The following is a 6,000-nucleotide window of genomic DNA, read 5'->3' as shown; positions in this document are numbered from 1 at the left end:
GGGGGGGGGGGGGGTGTCTGAAAGAACACAGACCAAGCTACTTGCAGTTTTTATTTCAAGGTTAATGGAGTTTCGAATGCTTTAAAATTCCTCTCTTTGTCTTTAGTTTTCCATTATGAACATGGGTTTGTTTTTTTTTTGGCAATAAAGACTTACACTTTACAAAAATAAGCCACTGAAACTACAAAAAGATGCTTTGTTTTCTTCCTCTGAAAGAAACATACAAGCTAATCTTAAGTACCACATTGAGCATTTTTCTTCTCAGAAACCTTCAGTTGGACCCTATTCTCCAACACATTAACTCTCAATTCTTTGCTTGACTCTCAGAGCCCCCCACAATCTGACCCCAGCTTGCCAGCCAACTTTGTCTCTCACCTCTCCTTCTCACACCCTCTGCTCTGGCCATATGCCTTGCTGCCTGAGAATCACGCCGTGGGTGTCACTCCATCCGTACCTCGGCTCCCATGCTGCCTCCAGCCGAAGCTGGTCCCTACTGCTCCTTGAGTTCCTAGAAAACACCATCCCCTTCAAGAAGCCTCCCTTGACGTCTCACTTTTTTGCTGTGAGTTCCTTTGAAATTTAGAATTGGTGCCACCCAATTTATCACTTAATTAAACTTTGTTTTGCATTTTGCTAGTATGGTATAAATTGTGTCTCTCCCATTGCAAGTATCTTGTCTTTATATGGGGTTGAAGACACAGTAGATGCATATGATGCTGTTCAATTAATTCCCATGTTTTATGACCTATTATTCTGAGTAGGAGGTATTTTCATGGATGACCTCCATTTAATGGCCAAGTCTTATCATGTTCTTCAAATGTTCCTCTCAACTAAAAGGAGAATATGAATTCAAATAAAGAATGAAGGAGAGGGGCTTCCCTGGTGGCGCAGTGGTTGAGAGTCCACCTGCCAATGCAGGGGATGCGGGTTCGTGTCCCAATCCGGAAGATCCCACATGCCGCGGAGCGGCTGGGCCCGTGAGCCATGGCCGCTGAGCCTGCGCGTCCGGAGCCTGTGCTCCGCAACGGGAGAGGCCACAGCAGTGAGAGTCCCGTGCACCACAAAATAATAATAATAATAATAATTGTCCTGAACATGGGAAGGACTTTGCTGCCCTTAGTTTATTCTAGAAGAGAGAATGTTTAACCAGCTTTGTGATACAACAGCACTCTGTGTAGGACATGCTAACTTTATATTTCTTGAATCCATAAAAGTACCCATCCTGTCCAGAATGCTATTTATACAAGCTGCCCTTAATTCCCAAAGGCAATTTTTTGTGTTTGAGGCACGATATGAATGTGGACTTTGGGGACAGCACTCTGAAGATACTCATTTGCACCCACAGTTCCTTGGTCACCCTTCCCATGTTGTTACCATTTGCGTGTCAAGGTTCACAGCCTTGATCATTCTCTTTCATGATCTCGTGAGAACGTTTTATCTCAAATGTAATAAACACACCGTCTTTCTCTGGCACCAGCCTGACACTACTCTATGCCTGTTTTCCTATTCAGAGCAAGTCGTGTCCTGATCTTTACACTATGTCATAAGATCCACTCAGCTCAGCCTTCCATCACATGACACGTGGCTACAATGCATTTTGTAGACGTCCATCAGAATTCATCAGCACACCTTGTGGGAGGGAGGGAAGTGGCATAGCAGTTGAGAACCAGCTCTGTAGATCTTGGAAATGAGCCATCAGGCAAGAGCTGGAAAATGACTTGGTCTTTTCTGTCCCTGACTACTTCTGTCTCCTTGCCTTTCTGATCATCTGTGTTCACTGTCACCTTGCCATTTCAGACTCAACATTGTTAGGACCCAGTTTAAAAATCTAGGCCTTTTCTCACCTTCTGAGATGGCCCACACTCTGTCTGTGGAGTGTTTCTCTCTCTAAATAATTCCACTTCTTACCACTTTGTCTCTCACTGAATTCTTTCCGTGATGAGACATCAAGAACCTGGGCTTCATTAAGTCCTAAAACCAGAGCAATGTACAACATCCAGGAAAGAAGAGATTTTACTTTCATTTTTAATATTGGAATGGGTGACCAGTGCTAGAGACTGGGTAGGAGGAGTCCAGATTGAGGATTGTGGTCAAGAATCCCGGTTCCTACTCCCCACAACGTGCCCTGCCACTCATTATCCAGCACAGGACTCGACCAGGCCTCCAGGTTCTGAGTGACATGGAGAGCATAAATCAACTGGAAAAACAAGGCGGAAGCCATCCCAGGATAAGAACAATAAAAGTTTTTCTCCCACATATCCAAAACCATGAGGTGGGCTTCCCTGGTGGCGCAGTGGTTAAGAATCCGCCTGCCAATGCAGGGGACATGGGTTCGAGCCCTGGTCCGGGAAGATCCCACATGCTGTGGAGCAACTAAGCCCGTGCGCCACAACTACTGAGCCTGCGCTCTAGAGCCTGCGAGCCACAACTACTGAGCCCACGTGCCACAACTACTGAAGCCCACGTGTCTAGAGCCCATGCTCTGCAGCAAGAGAAGCCACCGCAATGAGAAGCCCGTGTACCACAACGAAGAGTAGCCCCTGCTCGCTGCAACTAGAGAAAAGCCCATGCGCGGCAACGAAGACCCAATGCAGCCAAAAATAAATAAATAAAATAAATAAATGTAAAAAAAAAGAAAAAGTCCACACATGTATTATGTAGTCTGGGTTTTTTAGTTCAGCTTTTTTTTTTTTTTTTTTTTTTTAATGTTTCAGGCTTTGATTTTGAAACACAGAGCTAGTTGTCTTCCCCTAAAGGAAGAGCAGTCTGCTCTTGCCTCCACCTCCATGTGACATTTCAACTTAGGAACATATGGGGGAAGAAAACTGTAATTACTCTTCAAAACTGCGAGAGGAGGAGACAGTTTTAAAATCAGCTTAAAATCAACATAACTTAATTTTTATTGTCTGCTAATCTTTAAATGTTGTTAAATGTTTGCCATTAGAACTTGACTGTCTGAAAGAGAACTTGTGCCACAGAACTGCCCCACCTTGCTGTCCATTGCTCCTTGAAGTAGGTGACAACCCATTTGAATTTTTCAGTGGGGTTTATGGTTTTGGTTTCAACAGCAGGTTGAAATGCAGTTCATGCATGAAATTTTCAGCAGTTAGCTGGTTACTTTTTTAAATGGCTGAACGTGAATGGCTAATTGCAAAAGCCGACACTTACATGGCATTTTCTCAGTGCCTGGCACCACTACTCTTAGCGCTATAAACATATCTTAACTCATTTCATCCTCACAGAACCACCAAAAAGAAGGCACTATTGTTCACAGATGAGAAAATCTGAGAGGCAAAGAGATGGACTAAAACTAATCAGTCACTACGTGAAAGAGCCAGGATTCACTCCCAGGAAGCTGGGCTCCAGAGTCTTAAATACTGCATTTTAGTGCCAGAATGAGTTACTGCAACTTCTTTCACCCAAGGAGCATCCTCCTTGGATAATATAATGGGCTTTCATGAGAGAGGATACATGAGAATGGCTGAGTACATGACAGGACACGAATGAAGATACAAAAAGTTGAAGTGATTGGCTTAAGATTACTCAAAGCAAGCACGAAAAGACCCAGTAGCACATTCATAAGTATTATAGTTCTCACCATTGTGGCTTTAGTCTCCAACCGACAAAACACCCACTTCCAGCTATAATTTCTGGACTCAAGGGCGATTCCCAGGGACTTCCCTGGTGGCTCAGTGGTTAAGAATCTGCCTGCCAATGCAGGGGACATGGGTTCGGGAAGATCCTACGTGCCGTGGAGCAACGAAGCCTGCAAGCCACAACTACTGAGCCTGCACTCTAGAGCCCGCAAGCCACAACTGCTGAGACCACGCACCTAGAGCCTGTGCTCCGCAACAGGAGAAGCCAATGCAATGAGAAGCCTGTGCACCACAACGAAGAGTAGCCCCCACTCTCTGCAGCTAGAGAAAAGCCCACGCGCAGCAACGAAGACCCAACGCAGCCAAAAATATAGATAGATAGACAGACAGATAGATAGATAAGATTCGCAACTGGAAGTAAGGTTGATGGAACCAGGAACCAGAGAAGGATATACTTGGAAGGCAGGTGCATGATACCATATGTAATAGGCATGGTTTAATTGGCCAAGTTTTCTTCCACCTTTGGTGCTATTAATGCTCGAGGTACAATGAATGGGTGAAGGAAGGATAAACATGGCTTAACACCCCACCCAATAAAGAGTCTCTTCACCAACTCCTCCCGATTCACCACTGCCTGGGGTAAGCAAAGAATTCTAGTCCTGGCTGAGGGTGAAGGGGATGGACCCCCCAGCAGTGGACACTATTACTGCTCCTGATGCTGTAACCATGGATATTGGTAGTCTTAGCCCAGAGCATCTTTCCTGCCTTTCCACTGGCTGAAAAACAGATGTGTGAGCAGGCTTCTCCATTTGCTAATGTACGTTGTTCGTGTTGAGCAGTTTGTGGAAGAAATTCAGTCATATGTTCACTGATGTTCTTCTTGCCTTATGACCATCTTAGGCATCAGAATTAAAAATTTCCCACACTTCCTTCTCTGAGAATGGAAAGCCTATCTCATGTTCAGAAAGGACCTCATGTTTCATCTTTGACATTTCAGAGTCATTTTCAAGGATTTCTGTTAAATTCCAGAACCAAAGGGGAAAAGGGAGAACAACCAACTCATTATGTCCTTTCCTTTTTCCCGTCCCTTTATCTGAGGGTGGTCTGTTTTCTGAAAATGCAGGGAGAAACAATAATTATTTGTTTGAAGGCTGTCACCAGGCTCTAAGTGACCAAACATGATTTCTAATCCTGGAGAATAATGATCTGTCCACCTGTAGATTTGTACCGACATCCTTGTAGAAAGACTGACAGGTAGGGGACTTTTTTGAGAGTGTAGTTTGTCTTACGTTACCCCAATAATTCAAAGATATTCAGAGTAGTTTCCTGAGTCAGGAGGCTTAAAATGAAAATGCCACAACTGTCAGAACGGGAAGCAAGATCGATACAAATTGCCACCGCTGGGGAGGCGTGGAGGACGTTAATTTAGCACTCTGTGTCCACAGAGGACTACACTTTCAGAGGACTTGCCAATATAGACCACTGTGCAGTGCAGGAGTATTTAGTGACCCTGCCCCTGGGGCGGGGGGGCGAACCCTGTGGTTTTGTTTGTTGGGTGCATCGCCTAGCAAATCATATTAAAACCAGGATCTAAGACCTTAAGGCAGGACTTAAATCGCCCTTCACGACCAAGTTTCTCCTAATTGTTTCTGTTGTCTTCACTCATTTCTTTGGTGGGTGTAAGTGTGGCAAAGTGTAAAGCGATTGAATGCCTGGATAATTTTTACTGCGTCTGCAAGGCTGTGTTGAGATATTCTGACACCGCATGAGTCAGGATTTGTCCGTGCATAGATTTATACTGATTTCTTTATAGAAGACTGACAAGTAGGGGCCTTTTAAAAAGATTAATCTGAGCTTCCCTGGTGGCGCAGTGGTTGAGAGTCCACCTGCTGATGCAGGGGACGCGGGTTCGTGCCCCGGTCCGGGAAGATCCCACGTGCCGCGGAGCATCTGGGCCCGTGAGCCATGGCCGCTGAGCCTGCGCGTCTGGAGCCTGTGCTCCGCAACGGGAGAGGCCACAGCCGTGAGAGGCCCGCGTACCGCAAAAAAAAAAAAAAAAGATTAATCTGTCTTATGTTGCACCCAATAATTCACAGTATTAAACTGAGGTCTCATTGATTCAGTCCCAACACACTTATCTAAATTTCCTTTTCATTGTCAAGTATATGATTAACATAAGGAACATTTTTCCTCCCCCTCCCCCCAAAGTAGTTTAAATAACAAATAGCAAGAAGTTTAAATGCACGGATGGTTTCTCCTGTTTTCATACGTAGCTCTTAACACGAGCTGTTTATTGGTCATCCAATTACTTAAGGGTCAGGAATTCATTCTTTTCATAATGTTCTGCAAAATAGACTCATTAACTTTGCTATTATTTCTAAATCGATACGCCCAGTCCATGAAA

The 6,000-nt window shown here is 44.6% G+C and overlaps 1 protein-coding gene across 1 annotated transcript in view; it reads left to right on the top strand.

Annotated features, from left to right (window-relative positions):
- The window catches only part of MARCHF10 (membrane associated ring-CH-type finger 10), an 84,574-nt gene that overhangs the window by 25,845 nt on the left and 52,729 nt on the right, over nt 1–6,000 (top strand). The gene's annotated exons all lie outside the window — the stretch shown is intronic.

Source organism: Lipotes vexillifer, unplaced genomic scaffold (genome assembly GCF_000442215.2).
Source record: "Lipotes vexillifer unplaced genomic scaffold, Lipotes_vexillifer_v1.1 scaffold299, whole genome shotgun sequence".
Taxonomy (NCBI): domain Eukaryota; kingdom Metazoa; phylum Chordata; class Mammalia; order Artiodactyla; family Lipotidae; genus Lipotes; species Lipotes vexillifer.
The sequence above is the reverse complement of the archived record's forward strand: the minus strand, read 5'-3'. Positions and strand labels throughout refer to the sequence as shown.